Source organism: Oncorhynchus tshawytscha, unplaced genomic scaffold (assembly GCF_018296145.1).
Source record: "Oncorhynchus tshawytscha isolate Ot180627B unplaced genomic scaffold, Otsh_v2.0 Un_contig_13676_pilon_pilon, whole genome shotgun sequence".
NCBI lineage: Eukaryota > Metazoa > Chordata > Actinopteri > Salmoniformes > Salmonidae > Oncorhynchus > Oncorhynchus tshawytscha.
Window position 1 is genome coordinate 48,293 of NW_024608626.1, and position 22,354 is coordinate 70,646.

At 44.5% G+C, this 22,354-nt stretch overlaps 1 long non-coding RNA gene across 1 annotated transcript; it reads left to right on the top strand.

Annotated features, from left to right (window-relative positions):
* The first annotated feature begins 54 nt into the window (after window positions 1-54).
* LOC112241266 lies at window positions 55-20,181 on the top strand. Its single transcript, XR_006081701.1, has 3 exons — window positions 55-254; window positions 19,757-19,881; window positions 20,093-20,181. It is a non-coding gene; the product is annotated as an uncharacterized LOC112241266 (long non-coding RNA).
* Window positions 20,182-22,354: the final 2,173 nt, after the last annotated feature.

Here is a 22,354-nt window from a genome sequence, read left to right on the forward strand (position 1 = left end):
TCTCTCTCTCCCTCTCCCTCTCTCACTCTGCTTGTCTTCTCTCCTCCCAGCTGTCCCCAGGACCAGTGCATCTCAGTGCAGCTCTGTGCCGGAGCCCAGGTTTGGGAAGCGGATAGGAAACGACTTTGGCATTGGCACGGTGGTGCTGTTTGAATGCAATCCAGGCTACGCTCTGCACGGCGCCACTGCCATCAGGTGTGAGGCCATCCCTAACACTGTAGCTCAGTGGAACGGCACTGAGCCCACCTGCGTAGGTAAGTAGACTGAGCCAACTCCTCACAGTCACAGACCTAGTTCCACCGACCCAAACCACACAGTCACAGACCTAGGGGTGCCTGGCGAAATTGGTTATTTCCACCTCATGAATTGATGTACATTTTCCCAAATACGAATGGAATTGAGAATCAGTGGATTGCCCCCCCCCCCCCAAAAAAAACATTATTCAATGCCTTGGACCTGAAGTAGTGACTATATTTCAGATGATAAATTATTGCATTCATGGCTTTGATACTCCTCCATTGCACAATGATAGTGTGCGATCTGTTTGTCCAAGTGAACACAGTTGTTGTGCTGCCCAGTAATACTTCTTCATGTCATCCAAGACCTCCAGCTTTAAAAGGAGGAAGTGGGAAACAGTCCGTTTGATCTAGAGGTCTTTCCCTTTCGAAATAAAGCTGGAGAGCAGACCGTTTATTTTATTAAAGACGTGAGATGGAGCTTCTCTCTCTGAAAGGAATTACTTCAGCAATTTGGCAAATGAAGTCCTTTATCTACTTCCCCAAAGTCAGATGAACTCGTAGATCCCATCTTTAAAGGAATATTTCAGGAGTTTTATCACCTTACCAAGAGAGATGAATTTGTGGATACCATCTGTATGTCTCTGTGTTCAGCATGAAGGAAGTTAGAGGTAGAAAAGTAGAGGTTTTCTTTTACTAACCTTCTGGAATGGAATCAGTCGGCCAATCAGTCGGCCAATCACGCTACGTCTGCTTAGATTTACCTTCCAAAAAAGGACCCAGCATCATAATGAGTTCTGTTGTTTTGTTGTTTCAATTACGGTCTCCTGAATGAACACACCTTGTTTTATACAGCAGAAACCCACAGAGTAACTAGGAAGGGAGTGGAATCAAACCTGGTTTTAGTTAACAGACTCCCACAGAGTAACTAGGAGGGGAGTGGAATCAAACCTGGTTTTAGTTAACAGACTCCACAGAGTAGCAAGGAGGGGAGTGGAATCAAACCTGGTTTTAGTTAACAGACTCCCACAGAGTAACTAGGAGGGGAGTGGAATCAAACCTGGTTTTAGTTAACAGACTCCCACAGAGTAACTAGGAGGGGAGTGGAATCAAACCTGGTTTTAGTTAACAGACTCCCACAGAGTAACTAGGAGGGGAGTGGAATCAAACCTGGTTTTAGTTAACAGACTCCCACAGAGTAACTAGGAGGGGGATGGCATCAATCCTGGTTTTAGTTAACAGACTCCCACAGAGTAACTAGGAGGGGAGTGGAATCAAACCTGGTTTTAGTTAACAGACTCCCACAGAGTAACTAGGAGGGGGAGTGGAATCAAACCTGGTTTTAGTTAACAGACTCCCACAAAGTAACTAGGAGGGGGATGGAATCAAACCTGGTTTTAGTTAACAGACTCCCAGAGTAACAGAGTAACTGGTTTTAGTTAGGAGGGGATGGAATCAAACCTGATTTTAGTTAGCAGACTCCCACAGAGTAGCTAGGAGGGGAGTGGAATCAAACCTGGTTTTAGTTAACAGACTCCACAGAGTAACTAGGATGGGGATGGAATCAAACCTGGTTTTAGTTAACAGAATCCCACAGAGTAACTAGGAGGGGGATGGAATCAAACCTGGTTTTAGTTAACAGACTCCCACAGAGTAACTAGGAGGGGAGTGGAATCAAACCTGGTTTTAGTTAACAGACTCCCACAGAGTAACTAGGAGGGGAGTGGAATCAAACCTGGTTTTAGTTAACAGACTCCCACAGAGTAACTAGGAGGGGGATGGAATCAAACCTGGTTTTAGTTAACAGACTCAAACCTGGTTTTAGTTAACAGACTCCCACAGAGTAAGTAGGAGGGGAGTGGAATCAAACCTGGTTTTAGTTAACAGACTCCCACAGAGTAACTAGGAGGGGAGTGGAATCAAACCTGGTTTTAGTTAATAGACTCCCACAGAGTAACTAGGAGGGGAGTGGAATCAAACCTTGTTTTAGTTAACAGACTCCCACAGAGTAACTAGGAGGGGGATGGAATCAAACCTGGTTTTAGTTAACAGACTCCCACAGAGTAAGTAGGAGGGGAGTGGAATCAAACCTGGTTTTAGTTAACAGACTCCCACAGAGTAACTAGGAGGGGAGTGGAATCAAACCTGGGTTAACAGACTCCCACAGAGTAACTAGGAATCAAACCTGGTTTTAGTTAACAGACTCCCACAGAGTAACTAGGAGGGGAGTGGAATCAAACCTGGTTTTAGTTAACAGACTCCCACAGAGTAACTAGGAGTAACTAGGGGGATGGAATCAAACCTGGTTTTAGTTAACAGACTCCCACAGAGTAACTAGGAGGGGAGTGGAATCAAACCTGGTTTTAGTTAACAGACTCCCACAGAGTAAGTAGGAGGGGAGTGGAATCAAACCTGGTTTTAGTTAACAGACTCCCACAGAGTAACTAGGAGGGGAGTGGAATCAAACCTTGTTTTAGTTAACAGACTCCCACAGAGTAACTAGGAGGGGAGTGGAATCAAACCTGGTTTTAGTTAACAGACTCCCACAGAGTAACTAGGAGGGGGATGGAATCAAACCTGGTTTTAGTTAACAGACTCCCACAGAGTAACTAGGAGGGGAGTGGAATCAAACCTGGTTTTAGTTAACAGACTCCACAGAGTAACTAGGAGGGGGATGGAATCAAACCTGGTTTTAGTTAACAGACTCCCACAGAGTAACTAGGAGGGGAGTGGAATCAAACCTGGTTTTAGTTAACAGACTCCCACAGAGTAACTAGGAGTGGGGAGTTGGAATCAAACCTGGTTTTAGTTAACAGACTCCCACAGAGTAACTAGGAGAGGGAGTGGAATCAAACCTGGTTTTAGTTAACAGACTCCCACAGAGTAACTAGGAGGGGATGGAATCAAACCTGGTTTTAGTTAACAGACTCCCACAGAGTAACTAGGAGGGGAGTGGAATCAAACCTGGTTTTAGTTAACAGACTCCCACAGAGTAACTAGGAGGGGATGGAATCAAACCTGGTTTTAGTTAACAGACTCCCACAGAGTAACTAGGAGGGGATGGAATCAAACCTGGTTTTAGTTAACAGACTCCCACAGAGTAACTAGGAGTGGGATGGAATCAAACCTGGTTTTAGTTAACTGACTCCCACTCCCACAGAGTAACTAGGAGGGGATGGAATCAAACCTGGTTTTAGTTAACAGACTCCCACAGAGTAACTAGGAGGGGGATGGAATCAAACCTGGTTTTAGTTAACAGACTCCCACAGAGTAAGTAGGAGGGGAGTGGAATCAAACCTGGTTTTAGTTAACAGACTCCCACAGAGTAACTAGGAGGGGAGTGGAATCAAACCTGGTTTTAGTTAACAGACTCCCACAGAGTAACTAGGAGGGGAGTGGAATCAAACCTGGTTTTAGTTAACAGACTCCCACAGAGTAACTAGGAGGGGGATGGAATCAAACCTGGTTTTAGTTAACAGACTCCCACAGAGTAACTAGGAGGGGAGTGGAATCAAACCTGGTTTTAGTTAACAGACTCCCACAGAGTAACTAGGAGGGGAGTGGAATCAAACCTGGTTTTAGTTAACAGACTCCCACAGAGTAACTAGGAGGGGGATGGAATCAAACCTGGTTTTAGTTAACAGACTCCCACAGAGTAACTAGGAGGGGGATGGAATCAAACCTGGTTTTAGTTAACAGACTCCCACAGAGTAACTAGGAGGGGAGTGGAATCAAACCTGGTTTTAGTTAACAGACTCCCACAGAGTAACTAGGAGGGGAGTGGAATCAAACCTGGTTTTAGTTAACAGACTCCCACAGAGTAACTAGGAGGGGAATGGAATCAATCCAAAGTGGCAGTGTGTTCTGTTTATTCACTTGTCCGTCAGAAATTAGCTTTAGAACTTTATTGTCCATGTGATGTGGACAACATGATTAACTAAACACAACAAACAACATTAAAATGAAAAACTTTATTGTCCATGTAATGTGGACAACATGATTAACTAAAACACAAACAAATTAAAATGTACCCGTGCTCTCATTAAAATACTGAAGCAGACCTGCTTGTCTCCCATCCAGAGACCTGCTTGTCTCCCATCCAGTATTACTGAAGCAGACCTGCTTGTCTCCCATCCAGTATTACTGAAGCAGACCTGCTTGTCTCCCATCCAGTATTACTGAAGCAGACCTGCTTGTCTCCCATCCAGTATTACTGAAGCAGACCTGCTTGTCTCCCATCCAGTATTACTGAAGCAGACCTGCTTGTCTCCAATCCAGTATTACTGAAGCAGACCTGCTAGTCTCCCATCCTGTATTACTGAAGCAGACCTGCTCGTATCCCATCCAGTATTACTGAAGCAGACCTGCTTGTCTCCCATCCAGTATTTTGATGATAATCCTAGTCATATTAGCATCCCATGCTAGTTGATGATAATCCTCGTCATATTAGCATCCCATGCTAGTTGATGATAATCCTAGTCATATTAGCAACCCATGCTAGTTGATGATAATCCTCGTCATATTAGCATCCCATGCTAGTTGTTGATAATCCTAGTCATATTAGCAACCCATGCTAGTTGATGATAATCCTCGTCATATTAGCAACCCATGCTAGTTGATGATACTTCTTGTCATATTAGCAACCCATGCTAGTTGATGATAATCCTATCATATTAGCAATCCATGCTAGTTGATGATAATCTTGGCGTTATTAGCAACCCATGCTAGTTGGTGATAATCCTACTCATATTAGCATCCCATGCTAGTTGATGATAATCCTCGTCATATTAGCATCCCATGCTAGTTGATGATAATCCTAGTCATATTAGCAATCCATGCTAGTTGATGATAATCTTGGTGTTATTAGCAACCCATGCTAGTTGGTGATAATCCTAGTCATATTAGCATCCCATGCTAGTTGATGATAATCCTAGTCATATTAGCATCCCATGCTAGTTGATGATAATCCTAGTCATATTAGCAACCCATGCTAGTTGATGATAATCCTCGTCATATTAGCATCCCATGCTAGTTGTTGATAATCCTAGTCATATTAGCATCCCATGCTAGTTGATGATAATCCTCGTCATATTAGCAACCCATGCTAGTTGATGAAAATTCTAGCAATATTAGCAACCCATGCTAGTTGATCTGTCACTTTAAACCATCTTTGTTTGCTGTGCGCCTTTGACAACGTTTTTTTCCCTCTCTAATTACATTTTGGAACATTTGTTCGTAGCCTTCAGCCATGTGAGCATTGTTGAGCTGATTATATATAGAAATAAAACATTATCAATTTTTTTAAGCTAAACTGCCTGTTCTGTTGCATCAGCCTCATTGCTTTAAAAATAATAATAATAACATGCAGTGGTTGTATTTCATATTGATTTATTTTCACAATATACTTTTTACAATTTAAAACACACATTAAACACAATACATAGATATATACTGTATATAAAGTCGGAAGTTTACATGCACCTTAGCGAAATACATTTAAACTGAGTTTTTCACAATTCCTGACATTTAATCCTAGTAAAAAGTCCTTGTTTTAGGTCAGTTAGGATCATCACTTTATTTAGAGAATATGAAATGTCAGAATAATAGTAGACAGAATGATTTATTTCAGCTTTGATTTCTTTCATCACATTCCCAGTTGGTCAGAAGTTTACATACACTCAATTAGTATTTGGTAGCATTGCCTTTAAATAGTTTAACTTGGGTCAAGAGTTTCGGGTAGCCTTCCACAAGCTTCCAATGCTTTTCAGTTCAACCCGCAAATTTTCTATTGGATTGAGGTCAGGGCTTTGTGATGGCCACTACAATACCTTTTTTGTCCTTAAGCCATTTTGCCACAACTTTGGAAGTGTGCTTTGGGTCATTGTCCATTTGGAAGACCCATTTGCGACAAAGCTTCAACGTCCTGCCTGATGTCTTGAGATGCTGTTTCAATTAATCCAATAAATCCACTTCTGCCATCTATTTTGTGAAGTGCACCAGTCCCTCCTGCAGCAAAGCACCCCCACAACATGATGCTGCCACCACCATGCTTCACGATGCAAGACTCCCCCTTTTTCCTCCAAACATAACGATGGTCATTATGGCCAAACAGTTCTATTTTTATTTCATCAGACCAGAGGACATTTCTCCAAACATACGATCTTTGTCCCCATTTGCAGTTGCAAACTGTAGTCTGGCTTTTTTATGGCTGTTTTGGAGCAGTGACTTCTTCCTTGCTGAGCAGCCATTCAGGTTATGTCAATATAGGACATGACATCACTTTCTGGAATTTTCCAAGCTGTATAAAGGCACAGTCAACATAGTGTACGTAAACTTCTGACCCTCTGGAATTGTGATACAGTGAATTATAAGTTAAATAATCTGTCTGTAAACAATTGTTGGAAAAATGACTTGTCATGCACAAAGTAGATGTACTAACAGACTTGCCAAAACTATAGGTTGCAGCGTAGCCTAGTGGTTAGAGCGTTGGACTAATAACCGGAAGGTTGCGAGTTCAAACCCCCGAGCTGACAAAGTACAAATCTGTCGTTCTGTCCCTGAACAGGCAGTTAACCCACTGTTCCCAGGCCCTCATAAGAATTTGTTCTTAACTGACTTGCCTGGTTATATAAAGGTAAAAAATAACTAAAGAAATATGTGGAGTGGTTGAAAAATGAGTTTTAATGACTCCAACCTAAGTTTATGTAAACTAAGACTTCAACTGTACATCTACATTAGGATACAAACACACAATCATGGTAAGCACAAATAAAACATCACAATTCACCCTAAAAAAAAAAACTGTTTCATTCATCCACAAATAAATCCACAAATCAATACTTTAAATTAACCAAACGACACCAGAACATCAATCGGTATCAATTTGGAATCTGTCGTCCTAGAACTGTCCCAGAGTCTGTTTTTAACTGTGGATATGTTTTCCACCGTCTCCAGGGACGACTGGACACCCTTCATTTCAAGCCCTGGATGGGAATTATTCTATAGGCTACCAAGGGTGGCCAATCATCCTCCAGGAGAGCATTAAAGGGGCAGTGTTGTATTTTGAGACAGGAGGTATGAAAGAAGCCAATAAGGCAGAGAGTATAGCCTACATTTCTGTCTGATTCTCCACGGTAAAAACATAGTAATGCATTTTATTGTGTAACGTGGTTCCTTGCATCCTACAAGTATGTAAAAAAGGACAAGTAGCTAAATAAGTGAATATCAAACCCTCATTACAAACTGGATATAGGTTCATACATATGAATGTACTTCAACTGGTGCTCGTGTTAATATTCATCTCTTCATTGAAGGTTTAACATGTCATCTGTCAAAGGATGTGCTGAAGGGTATAGTGATGAAGGCTGCATGCACCCAAAGGATGTGAGACAAGACGTGCTGAAAGGTACCTATAGTGATGAAGGCTGCACCCTATTCCCTATTAAGTGCACAAAGTGACGTAAGGGCTCTGTTCAAACGCAGTGCACTACAGATTAGAGCTGGGCGATATCGACAAACATCCTTCTTTTTTTATCCGTTATTTTATCAGGTAAATTGACTGAGAACACATTCTCATTTACAGCAACGACCTGGGGAATAGTTACAGGGGAGAGGAGGGGGATGAATGAGCCAATTGTAAACTGGGGATTATTAGGTGACTGTGATGGTTTGAGGGCCAGATTGGGAATTTAGCCAGGACACCAGGGTTAACACCCCTACACTTACGATAAGTGCCATGGGATCTTTAATGACCTCAGAGAGTCAGGACACCCATTTATCATCCCATCCGAAAGACAGCACACCTACACAGGGCAGTGTCCCCAATCACTGCCCTGGGGCATTGGGATCATTTTTTTAGACCAGAGGAAAGAGTACCTCCTACTGGCCCTCCAACACCACTTCCAGCAGCATCTGGTCTCCCATTCAGGAACTGACCAGGACTAACACTGCTTAGCTTCAGAAGCAAGCCAGCAGTGGTATGCAGGGTGGTATGCTGCAGGCATATTGTGATAAATGGACTGAATTATAACAATAACAATAAATGGAATGATAAGTTAAGAACTTATATGTGCAGCATAGTTATGTTTGATATTACCCATATCATTTCTACTACTCTGAATGTTGTAGCTATCAATTGTCCCATTGACAATCAAACATTAGCAAATGTATTTCATTTCAAACGGAACATTTCTCTAGTAAAACCCTGTAGGTTGTTTATTGTAAAATGAAGGATATCAGCAAATGTCCACAATAAGTGATCAGTTTGGTCAGTGGCAATGATTGTTGGTTTATAGTCCCAGCTCTACACAGATGCAGGAGCTTAATTTGACCCCGTTTCTCACAGCAGGTAAATAATCCTGCAGCAACAGGAAATGTTTAATTATTATATGGATTATAATGAATTAACTTTTTTTTGTTGTAGGGGTTTGATAAAGTCTACATGTTTTAAGTGGAAATTACAAACTTTAGAAACCTTTTAGAATCTAGAATGCACTCACATTTCTTGCAACACCAGGAGGATCAAATTAAGATCCTACACCTGTATGTAGGGAATAGGGTTCCATTTGGGATGCAGGTATATAGTGATTATCAAATCAAATCAAATCAAATGTTATGGGTCACATGGTTAGCAGATGTTATTGGTCACATGGTTAGCAGATGTTATTGGTCACATGGTTAGCAGATGTTAATGGTCACATGGTTAGCAGATGTTATTGGTCACATGGTTAGCAGATGTTTTGGTCACATGGTTAGCAGATGTTAATGGTCACATGGTTGGCAGATGTTTTGGTCACATGGTTAGCAGATGTTATTGGTCACATGGTTAGCAGATGTTTTGGTCACAATGGTCACATGGTTAGCAGATGTTATTGGTCACATGGTTAGCAGATGTTAATGGTGGTTAGCAGATGTTAATGGTCACATGGTTAGCAGATGTTAATGGTCACATGGTTAGCAGATGTTTTGGTCACATGGTTAGCAGATGTTAATGGTCACATGGTTAGCAGATGTTATTGGTCACATGGTTAGCAGATGTTAATGGTCACACGGTTAGCAGATGTTAATGGTCACACGGTTAGCAGATGTTATTGGTCACATGGTTAGCAGATGTTATTGGTCACATGGTTAGCAGATGTTAATGGTCACATGGTTAGCAGATGTTAATGCGAGTGTAGCGAAATGCTTGTGCTTCTAGTTCCGACAATGCAGTAATAATCCAACAAGTAAAATAGCTAACAATTCCAACAAAAAAAACTACTGTCTTATACACACAAGTGTAAGGGGATAAAGAATATGTACATAAAGATATATGAATGAGTGATGGTACAGAGCAGCATAGGCAAGATACAGTAGATGGTATTGAGTGCAGTATATACATATGAGATGAGTATGTAAACAAAGTGGCATAGTTTAAAGTGGCTAGTGATACATGTATTACATAAAGATGCAGTAGATGATATAGAGTACAGTATATATGTATACATATGAGATAAATAATGTAGGGTATGTAAACATTATATTAAGTAGCATTGTTATGGCAGAGATTGAGAGTTGTATGTAGCACAGGAAGAGACAGGCATCATCACCAAGTCTGCTTCACCTGAGGAGTGAGGAGATGAATAGCGAAGTCGCTTTCTGTGAATTTGTCACGGTGTCTGTCTCTGCGTGGGAGTAGTGAAGAGGACATCATCTGTAAAATATTGATGAGTTTGAAATTGCAGTGAACTGGATTAGGGGCCAATAATTAGATATGTGAGCTCCTACATGCAGCATGGCTCAACGACACACTGAGGCAGGAGAAATCATGTTGTGGGTTTATATACTGTCCTCTGTACAGTCCTGACTGGTTGTTGTAGTAGATACAGGCTGTAGACAACTCAGTGGTTGTCTGTAGACTACTCCTGTTCGTCCTTGGTGTGGTAGATACAGGCTGGTTGTGTTTAGACTACCCCTGTTCGTCCTTGGTGTGGTAGATACAGGCTGGTTGTCTGTAGACTACCCCTGTTCGTCCTTGGTGTGGTAGATACAGGCTGGTTGTCTGTTGACTACTCCTGTTCGTCCTTGGTGTGGTAGATACAGGCTGTAGACAACTCAGTGGTTGTCTGTAGACTACCCCTGTTCGTCCTTGGTGTGGTAGATACAGGCTGGTTGTCTGTTGACTACTCCTGTTCGTCCTTGGTGTGGTAGATACAGGCTGTAGACAACTCAGTGGTTGTCTGTTGACTACTCCTGTTCGTCCTTGGTGTGGTAGATACAGGCTGGTTGTCTGTTGACTACCCCTGTTCGTCCTTGGTGTGGTAGATACAGGCTGGTTGTCTGTAGACTACCCCTGTTCGTCCTTGGTGTGGTAGATACAGGCTGGTTGTCTGTTGACTACTCCTGCTCGTCCTTGGTGTGGTAGATACAGGCTGGTTGTCTGTAGACTACCCCTGTTCGTCCTTGGTGTGGTAGATACAGGCTGGTTGTCTGTTGACTCCCCCTGTTCGTCCTTGGTGTGGTAGATACAGGCTGGTTGTCTGTTGACTACTCCTGCTCGTCCTTGGTGTGGTAGATACAGGCTGGTTGTCTGTAGACTACCCCTGGTGGTCCTTGGTGTGGTAGATACAGGCTGGTTGTCTGTAGACTACCCTTGTTCGTCCTTGGTGTGGTAGATACAGGCTGGTTGTCTGTTGACTAACCCTGTTCGTCCTTGGTGTGGTAGATACAGGCTGGTTGTCTGTTGACTACCCCTGTTCGTCCTTGGTGTGGTAGATACAGGCTGGTTGTCTGTAGACTACCCCTGTTCGTCCTTGGTGTGGTAGATACAGGCTGGTTGTCTGTAGACTAACCATGGTCATCCTTGGTGTGGTAGATACAGGCTGGTTGTCTGTAGACTAACCCTGTTCGTCCTTGGTGTGGTAGATACAGGCTGGTTGTCTGTTGACTACCCCTGTTCATCCTTGGTGTGGTAGATACAGGCTGGTTGTCTGTTGACTACCTCTGGTCGTCCTTGGTGTGGTAGATACAGGCTGGTTGTCTGTAGACTAACCCTGTTCGTCCTTGGTGTGGTAGATACAGGCTGGTTGTCTGTTGACTAACCCTGTTCATCCTTGGTGTGGTAGATACAGGCTGGTTGTCTGTAGACTAACCATGGTCATCCTTGGTGTGGTAGATACAGGCTGGTTGTCTGTAGACTACCCCTGTTCGTCCTTGGTGTGGTAGATACAGGCTGGTTGTCTGTTGACTACTCCTGCTCGTCCTTGGTGTGGTAGATACAGGCTGGTTGTCTGTAGACTACCCCTGGTGGTCCTTGGTGTGGTAGATACAGGCTGGTTGTCTGTTGACTACCCCTGTTCGTCCTTGGTGTGGTAGATACAGGCTGGTTGTCTGTTGACTACCTCTGGTCGTCCTTGGTGTGGTAGATACAGGCTGGTTGTCTGTAGACTAACCCTGTTCGTCCTTGGTGTGGTAGATACAGGCTGGTTGTCTGTTGACTAACCCTGTTCGTCCTTGGTGTGGTAGATACAGGCTGGTTGTCTGTAGACTAACCATGGTCATCCTTGGTGTGGTAGATACAGGCTGGTTGTCTGTAGACTACCCCTGTTCGTCCTTGGTGTGGTAGATACAGGCTGGTTGTCTGTTGACTACTCCTGCTCGTCCTTGGTGTGGTAGATACAGGCTGGTTGTCTGTAGACTACCCCTGGTGGTCCTTGGTGTGGTAGATACAGGCTGGTTGTCTGTTGACTACCCCTGTTCGTCCTTGGTGTGGTAGATACAGGCTGGTTGTCTGTTGACTACCTCTGGTCGTCCTTGGTGTGGTAGATACAGGCTGGTTGTCTGTAGACTAACCCTGTTCGTCCTTGGTGTGGTAGATACAGGCTGGTTGTCTGTTGACTAACCATGGTCATCCTTGGTGTGGTAGATACAGGCTGGTTGTCTATTGACTACTCCTGTTCATCCTTGGTGTGGTAGATACAGGCTGGTTGTCTGTAGACTACCCCTGTTTGTCCTTGGTGTGGTAGATACAGGCTGGTTGTAGACAACTCAGTGGTTGTCTGTAGACTACCCCTGTTCGTCCTTGGTGGGGTAGATACAGGCTGGTTGTCTGTTGACTACCTCTGGTCGTCCTTGGTGTGGTAGATACAGGCTGGTTGTCTGTTGACTAACCATGGTCATCCTTGGTGTGGTAGATACAGGCTGGTTGTCTATTGACTACTCCTGTTCATCCTTGGTGTGGTAGATACAGGCTGGTTGTCTGTAGACTACCCCTGTTTGTCCTTGGTGTGGTAGATACAGGCTGGTTGTAGACAACTCAGTGGTTGTCTGTAGACTACCCCTGTTCGTCCTTGGTGGGGTAGATACAGGCTGGTTGTCTGTTGACTACCTCTGGTCGTCCTTGGTGTGGTAGATACAGGCTGGTTGTCTGTAGACTACCCCTGTTCGTCCTTGGTGTGGTAGATACAGGCTGGTTGTCTGTTGACTACCCCTGTTTGTCCTTGGTGGGGTAGATACAGGCTGGTTGTCTGTTGACTACCCCTGTTTGTCCTTGGCAGACAGGCATCAGGTTGTTTATGACTGAAGGACTGAAGGAGGCATCTCAAACGGCACCCTATTCCCTATGTAGTGCACTGCTTCTGACCAGAGCCCTGTGAGTTTCCCTATGGGTTTCCCTGTGGGTTTCCCTATTTCCCTGTGAGTTTCCCTATTTCCCTGTGAGTTTCCCTATGAGTTTCCCTATGGGTTTCCCTGTGGGTTTCCCTGTGAGCTTCCCTGTGGGTTTCCCTGTGGGTGACAGCTCTGCTCTCCACTGAGGTTAGCTGGTGAATTCAACAGCAGGCAAACATTCAACCAGGCAGTTTTGACCTCCGACACAGGGATCAACCAGGCAGTATTGACCTCCTACACAGGGATCAACCAGGCAGTATTGACCTCCTACACAGGGATCAACCAGGCAGTATTGACCTCCGACACAGGGATCAACCAGGCAGTATTGACCTCCTACACAGGGATCAACCAGGCAGTATTGATCTCCTACACAGGGACCAACCAGGCAGTATTGACCTCCTACACAGGGATCAACCAGGCAGTATTGACCTCCTACACGGGGAAACAAAAGATCCACCTTGTTTCTCTCCTCTCTTATCCTGGATCTGATGGAAGAGTCATTTATATTGACATCGTCACGTGTTCCATTGTTGGGTCATTTTTATTCAGGGAACATTCCCATGACATCATCACGTGTTCCATTGTTGAGTCATTTCTATTCAGGGAACATTCCCATGACATTGTCACGTGTTCCATTGTTGAGTCATTTCTATTCAGGGAACATTCCCATGACATCATCACGTGTTCCATTGTTGAGTCATTTCTATTCAGGGAACATTCCCATGACATCATCACGTGTTCCGTTGTTGAGTCATTTATGTTCAGGGAACATTCCCGTGACATCATCATGTGTTCCGTTGTTGAACGGAGAGTATATGTAAAATGTCATTATCATTAGTCCCTGTTATTCTGATATCTGTCATGAAATGAAATGAGTCAGCAACTGGTGACAATAGACAACAGAACAACTGCTGGGATTTGAGTTATCTCTCTAAAGCAACACATTGTATTCTTTCAGATGAAAAATAGTATATCGTTTTTGTTTTTTATTCCGTGGCTGATGGATGTCTGTTTGAACTACACGAGGCCTTACAGCTGTTCATAATGTAATGTGCAGTAGCGGACTTTCAAATATTCATGTAGAAGTGGTACCTGACATGCTTTGATCTCTGCTGTAAAGTATATTGCTACGTTCCTATATCCACACTAGCAAATCACTTTGAATGCCCAATACATTGCAATGTGGATATTGGAGAGCCTATGGCTTGGAACCAGCAGGAGATCAACAGTAATCGGTTATGGTCCTATGAGGTTTATAATGAAACTCCTGGGACCAGCAGGAGATCAACAGTAATCCGTTATGGTCCTATGAGGTTTATAATGAAGCCACTGGGACCAGCAGGAGATCTACAGTAATCGGTTGTGGTCCTATGAGGTTTATAATGAAGCCACTGGGACCAGCAGGAGATCAACAGTAATCGGTTGTGGTCCTATGAGGTTTATAATGAAACCCCTGGGACCAGCAGGAGATCTACAGTAATCGGTTGTGGTCCTATGAGGTTTATAATGAAGCCACTGGGACCAGCAGGAGATCTACAGTAATCGGTTGTGGTCCTATGAGGTTTATAATGAAGCCACTGGGACCAGCAGGAGTTTATAATGAAGCCACTGGGACCAGCAGGAGATCAACAGTAATCGGTTGTGGTCCTATGAGGTTTATAATGAAGCCACTGGGACCAGCAGGAGATCAACAGTAATCGGTTGTGGTCCTATGAGGTTTATAATGAAGCCACTGGGACCAGCAGGAGATCAACAGTAATCGGTTGTGGTCCTATGAGGTTTATAATGAAGCCACTGGGACCAGCAGGAGATCAACAGTAATCGGTTGTGGTCCTATGAGGTTTATAATGAAGCCACTGGGACCAGCAGGAGATCTACAGTAATCGGTTGTGGTCCTATGAGGTTTATAATGAAGCCACTGGGACCAGCAGGAGATCAACAGTAATCGGTTGTGGTCCTATGAGGTTTATAATGAAGCCACTGGGACCAGCAGGATCCAGCAGGTTTATAATGATCTGGGACCAGCAGTAATCGGTTGTGGTCCTATGAGGTTTATAATGAAGCCACTGGGACCAGCAGGAGATCAACAGTAATCGGTTGTGGTCCTATGAGGTTTATAATGAAGCCACTGGGACCAGCAGGAGATCTACAGTAATCGGTTGTGGTCCTATGAGGTTTATAATGAAGCCACTGGGACCAGCAGGAGATCAACAGTAATCGGTTGTGGTCCTATGAGGTTTATAATGAAGCCACTGGGACCAGCAGGAGATCTACAGTAATCGGTTGTGGTCCTATGAGGTTTATAATGAAGCCACTGGGACCAGCAGGAGATCTACAGTAATCGGTTGTGGTCCTATGAGGTTTATAATGAAGCCACTGGGACCAGCAGGAGATCTACAGTAATCGGTTGTGGTCCTATGAGGTTTATAATGAAGCCACTGGGACCAGCAGGAGATCTACAGTAATCGGTTGTGGTCCTATGAGGTTTATAATGAAGCCACTGGGACCAGCAGGAGATCTACAGTAATCGGTTGTGGTCCTATGAGGTTTATAATGAAGCCACTGGGACCAGCAGGAGATCTACAGTAATCGGTTGTGGTCCTATGAGGTTTATAATGAAGCCACTGGGACCAGCAGGAGATCAACAGTAATCGGTTGTGGTCCTATGAGGTTTATAATGAAGCCACTGGGACCAGCAGGAGATCTACAGTAATCGGTTGTGGTCCTATGAGGTTTATAATGAAGCCACTGGGACCAGCAGGAGATCAACAGTAATCGGTTGTGGTCCTATGAGGTTTATAATGAAGCCACTGGGACCAGCAGGAGATCAACAGTAATCGGTTGTGGTCCTATGAGGTTTATAATGAAGCCACTGGGACCAGCAGGAGATCAACAGTAATCGGTTGTGGTCCTATGAGGTTTATAATGAAGCCACTGGGACCAGCAGGAGATCAACAGTAATCGGTTGTGGTCCTATGAGGTTTATAATGAAGCCACTGGGACCAGCAGGAGATCTACAGTAATCGGTTGTGGTCCTATGAGGTTTATAATGAAGCCACTGGGACCAGCAGGAGATCAACAGTAATCGGTTGTGGTCCTATGAGGTTTATAATGAAGCCACTGGGACCAGCAGGAGATCAACAGTAATCGGTTGTGGTCCTATGAGGTTTATAATGAAGCCACTGGGACCAGCAGGAGATCTACAGTAATCGGTTGTGGTCCTATGAGGTTTATAATGAAGCCACTGGGACCAGCAGGAGATCAACAGTAATCGGTTGTGGTCCTATGAGGTTTATAATGAAGCCACTGGGACCAGCAGGAGATCAACAGTAATCGGTTGTGGTCCTATGAGGTTTATAATGAAGCCACTGGGACCAGCAGGAGATCAACAGTAATCGGTTGTGGTCCTATGAGGTTTATAATGAAGCCACTGGGACCAGCAGGAGATCAACAGTAATCGGTTGTGGTCCTATGAGGTTTATAATGAAGCCACTGGGACCAGCAGGAGATCAACAGTAATCGGTTGTGGTCCTATGAGGTTTATAATGAAGCCACTGGGACCAGCAGGAGATCAACAGTAATCGGTTGTGGTCCTATGAGGTTTATAATGAAGCCACTGGGACCAGCAGGAGATCAACAGTAATCGGTTGTGGTCCTATGAGGTTTATAATGAAGCCACTGGGACCAGCAGGAGATCAACAGTAATCGGTTGTGGTCCTATGAGGTTTATAATGAAGCCACTGGGACCAGCAGGAGATCAACAGTAATCGGTTGTGGTCCTATGAGGTTTATAATGAAGCCACTGGGACCAGCAGGAGATCAACAGTAATCGGTTGTGGTCCTATGAGGTTTATAATGAAGCCACTGGGACCAGCAGGAGATCAACAGTAATCGGTTGTGGTCCTATGAGGTTTATAATGAAGCCACTGGGACCAGCAGGAGATCTACAGTAATCGGTTGTGGTCCTATGAGGTTTATAATGAAGCCACTGGGACCAGCAGGAGATAATGAACACTGGGACCAGCAGGAGATCAACAGTAATCGGTTGTGGTCCTATGAGGTTTATAATGAAGCCACTGGGACCAGCAGGAGATCAACAGTAATCGGTTGTGGTCCTATGAGGTTTATAATGAAGCCACTGGGACCAGCAGGAGATCAACAGTAATCGGTTGTGGTCCTATGAGGTTTATAATGAAGCCACTGGGACCAGCAGGAGATCAACAGTAATCGGTTGTGGTCCTATGAGGTTTATAATGAAGCCACTGGGACCAGCAGGAGATCAACAGTAATCGGTTGTGGTCCTATGAGGTTTATAATGAAGCCACTGGGACCAGCAGGAGATCTACAGTAATCGGTTGTGGTCCTATGAGGTTTATAATGAAGCCACTGGGACCAGCAGGAGATCAACAGTAATCGGTTGTGGTCCTATGAGGTTTATAATGAAGCCACTGGGACCAGCAGGAGATCTACAGTAATCGGTTGTGGTCCTATGAGGTTTATAATGAAGCCACTGGGACCAGCAGGAGATCTACAGTAATCGGTTGTGGTCCTATGAGGAGGTTTATAATGAAGCCACTGGGACCAGCAGGAGATCAACAGTAATCGGTTGTGGTCCTATGAGGTTTATAATGAAGCCACTGGGACCAGCAGGAGATCAACAGTAATCGGTTGTGGTCCTATGAGGTTTATAATGAAGCCACTGGGACCAGCAGGAGATCTACAGTAATCGGTTGTGGTCCTATGAGGTTTATAATGAAGCCACTGGGACCAGCAGGAGATCAACAGTAATCGGTTGTGGTCCTATGAGGTTTATAATGAAGCCACTGGGACCAGCAGGAGATCAACAGTAATCGGTTATGGTCCTATGAGGTTTATAATGAAGCCACTGGGACCAGCAGGAGATCTACAGTAATCGGTTATGGTCCTATGAGGTTTATAATGAAGCCACTGGGACCAGCAGGAGATCAACAGTAATCGGTTGTGGTCCTATGAGGTTTATAATGAAACCCCTGGAACCAGCAGGAGATCAACAGTAATCAGAAGGGCTGGGGTGAACGGATCACAAATGATAGATGGATGAAACCCATGAATGGATGATGGACAGATGAGGGATAAATGGATGGATGAAGCCCCATGGATAGATGATGATGAGATGGAGGAATGCATGGATGAACCCTGGTCTCCATGGTGATGTAATAGGAGACACCTTGGTCTCCATAGTGATGTAATAGGAGACACCCTGGGCTCCATAGTGATGGAATAGGAGACACCCTGGGCTCCATAGTGATGGAATAGGAGACACCCCGGGCTCCATAGTGATGGAATAGGAGACACCCCGGGCTCCATAGTGATGGAATAGGAGACACCCTGGGCTCCATAGTGATGGAATAGGAGACACCCTGGGCTCCATAGTGATGGAATAGGAGACACCCTGGGCTCCATAGTGATGGAATAGGAGACACCCTGGGCTCCATAGTGATGGAATAGGAGACACCCTGGGCTCCATAGTGATGGAATAGGAGACACCCTGGGCTCCATAGTGATGGAATAGGAGACACCCTGGGCTCCATAGTGATGGAATAGAGACACTCCATAGTGATGGAATAGGAGACACCCTGGGCTCCATAGTGATGGAATAGGAGACACCCTGGGCTCCATAGTGATGGAATAGGAGACACCCTGGGCTCCATAGTGATGGAATAGGAGACACCCTGGGCTCCATGGTGATGTAATAGGAGACACCCCGGGCTCCATAGTGATGGAATAGGAGACACCCTGGGCTCCATAGTGATGTAATAGGAGACACCCTGGGCTCCATAGTGATGGAATAGGAGACACCCTGGGCTCCATAGTGATGGAATAGGAGACACCCTGGGCTCCATAGTGATGGAATAGGAGACACCCTGGGCTCCTAGTGATGGTAGGAGACACCCTGGTCTCCTAGTTCTAGGACTCCTGGGTGGTGTCTGGTGTGGAATAGGAGACTGGTCTCCTAGTGATGGAATAGGAGACACCCTGGTCTCCTAGTGATGGAATCACCCTGGTCTCCTGGTCTCTGGTGTCTGGGTGACTTGTCTCTCTCTTCTCTACTCTTGGTGTCTGGGTGACTTGTCTCTCTCTTCTCTACTCTTGGTGTCTGGGTGACTTGTCTCTCTCTCTCTCACCCTGGTCTCTCTGGGTGACTTGTCTCTCTCTTCTCTTGGTGTCTGGGTGACTTGTCTCTCTCTTCTCTCACCCTGGTCTCCTCTGGGTGACTTGTCTCTCTCTTCTCTCACCCTGGTCTCCTCTGGGTGACTTGTCTCTCTCTTCTCTCACTCTGGTCTCCTCTGGGTGACTTGTCTCTCTCTTCTCTGTCTGGGTGACTTGTCTCTCTCTTCTCTACTCTTGGTGTCTGGGTGACTTGTCTCTCTCTTCTCTCACCCTGGTCTCCTCTGGGTGACTTGACTTGTCTGGGTGACTTGTCTCTCTCTTCTCTCACCCTGGTCTCCTCTGGGTGACTTGTCTCTCTCTTCTCTCACCCTGGTCTCCTCTGGGTGACTTGTCTCTCTCTTCTCTCACCCTGGTCTCCTCTGGGTGACTTGTCTCTCTCTTCTCTCACCCTGGTCTCCTCTGGGTGACTTGTCTCTCTCTTCTCTACTCTTGGTGTCTGGGTGACTTGTCTCTCTCTTCTCTACTCTTGGTGTCTGGGTGACTTGTCTCTCTCTTCTCTACTCTTGGTGTCTGGGTGACTTGTCTCTCTCTTCTCTCACCCTGGTCTCTGGGTGACTTGTCTCTCTCTTCTCTCACCCTGGTCTCCTCTGGGTGACTTGTCTCTCTCTTCTCTCACCCTGGTCTCCTCTGGGTGACTTGTCTCTCTCTTCACTCACCCTGTGCAGTTCCCTGTGGAGGACTGCTGACATCTCGTAAGGGGACCATCCTTTCTCCTGGTTACCCAGAGCCCTACGCCAACTATCTCAACTGTATCTGGAAGGTCTCTGTGCCGGAGGGAGCAGGCATCCAAGTGAGAGATGCAGCATGAAACGTTATGAATATAATGTTGGAAAGTGTTGATAGTTAAAAGGGTTTAAGAATTAAACTTTCATGGAATTCTATCTTAAAATGGGAATTTGCTAAAAATGTATCCCATTATTGATGAAGCAACTGTTTTATTCAACTTAGATATTTCTTCTTTTTTTTTACTCTTAAATGTATTTCTTTGTTCCTTTCTTCAGATCCAGGTCATAACTTTTGCCACGGAACACAACTGGGACTCCTTGGACTTTTTTGACGGCGTCGATGGCAACGCGCCAAGGCTTGGCAGCTATTCAGGTGAAACAACCTCCAGAATTAGTCTTTTAAAGCTCCCATTTTGGAATTGATAATAATGTCTGATCGGAACACAGTACTGATGGATGTGATAATAATATCTGATAGGAACACAGTACTGATGGATGTGATAATAATGTCTGATCAGAACACAGTACTTATGGATGCGATAATAATGTCTGATCAGAACACAGTACTTATGGATGCGATAATAATGTCTGATCAGAACACAGTACTTATGGATGTGATAATAATGTCTGATCAGAACACAGTACTGATGGATGTGATAATAATGTCTGATCAGAACACAGTACTGATGGATGTGATAATAATGTCTGATCAGAACACAGTACTGATGGATGTGATAATAATGTCTGATCAGAACACAGTACTGATGGATGTGATAATAATGTCTGATCAGAACACAGTACTGATGGATGTGATAATAATGTCTGATCAGAACACAGTACTGATGGATGTGATAATAATGTCTGATAGGAACACAGTACTGATGGATGTGACAATAATGTCTGATCGGAACACAGTACTGATGGATGTGATAATAATGTCTGATCAGAACACAGTACTGATGGATGTGATAATAATGTCTGATCAGAACACAGTACTGATGGATGTGATAATAATGTCTGATCAGAACACAGTACTGATGGATGTGATAATAATGTCTGATCAGAACACAGTACTGATGGATGTGATAATAATGTCTGATCGGTTATCCGAATCTCCAAACGGTGCAGTTCAAGGAAATTACCTGATGACGAAGACCTGACTGACTCCCTCTGACTCGCCTAGCAAAATGAAATAGTCTTTACCTGATGACGAAGACCTGACTGACTCCCTCTGACTTGCCTAGCAAAATGAAATAGTCTTTACCTGATGAAGAAGACCTGACTGACTCCCTCTGACTCGCCTAGCAAAATGAAATAGTCTTTACCTGATGACAAAGACCTGACTGACTCCCTCTGACTCCCCTAGCAAAATGAAATAGTCTTTACCTGATGAAGAAGACCTGACTGACTCCCTCTGACTCCCCTAGCAAAATGAAATAGTCTTTACCTGATGAAGAAGACCTGACTGACTCCCTCTGACTCGCCTAGCAAAATGATATAGTCTTTACCTGATGAAGAAGACCTGACTGACTCCCTCTGACTCGCCTAGCAAAATTAAATAGTCTTTACCTGATGAAGAAGACCTGACTGACTCCCTCTGACTCACCTAGCAAAATGAAATAGTCTTTACCTGATGACGAAGACCTGACTGACTCCCTCTGACTCGCCTAGCAAAATTAAATAGTCTTTACCTGATGAAGAAGACCTGACTGACTCCCTCTGACTCGCCTAGCAAAATGAAATAGTCTTTACCTGATGAAGAACCTGACTCCCTCTGACCTGATGAAGAAGACCTGACTGACTCCCTCTGACTCGCCTAGCAAAATGAAATAGTCTTTACCTGATGAAGAAGACCTGACTGACTCCCTCTGACTCGCCTAGCAAAATTAAATAGTCTTTACCTGATGAAGAAGACCTGACTGACTCCCTCTGACTCGCCTAGCAAAATTAAATAGTCTTTACCTGATGAAGAAGACCTGACTGACTCCCTCTGACTCGCCTAGCAAAATGATATAGTCTTTACCTGATGAAGAAGACCTGACTGACTCCCTCTGACTCGCCTAGCAAAATTAAATAGTCTTTACCTGATGAAGAAGAAGACTCCCCTGACGGCCTAGCTCTAGTCTTTACCTGATGAAGAAGACCTGACTGACTCCCTCTGACTTGCCTAGCAAAATTAAATAGTCTTTACCTGATGAAGAAGACCTGACTGACTCCCTCTGACTTGCCTAGCAAAATGAAATAGTCTTTACCTGATGAAGAAGACCTGACTGGACTCAAAAAATGAAATAGTCTTTACCTGATGAAGAAGACCTGACTGACTCCCTCTGACTAGCAAAATGATATAGTCTTCACCTGATGAAGAAGACCTGACTGACTCTGACTCCCTCTTCACCTGATGAAGAAGACCTGACTGACTGACTCTAGCAAAATGATATAGTCTTTCACCTGATGACGAAGACCTGACTGACTCCCTAGCTGATAGTCTTTACCTCTGACTGACTCTAGTCTTCACCTGATGAAGAAGACCTGACTGAC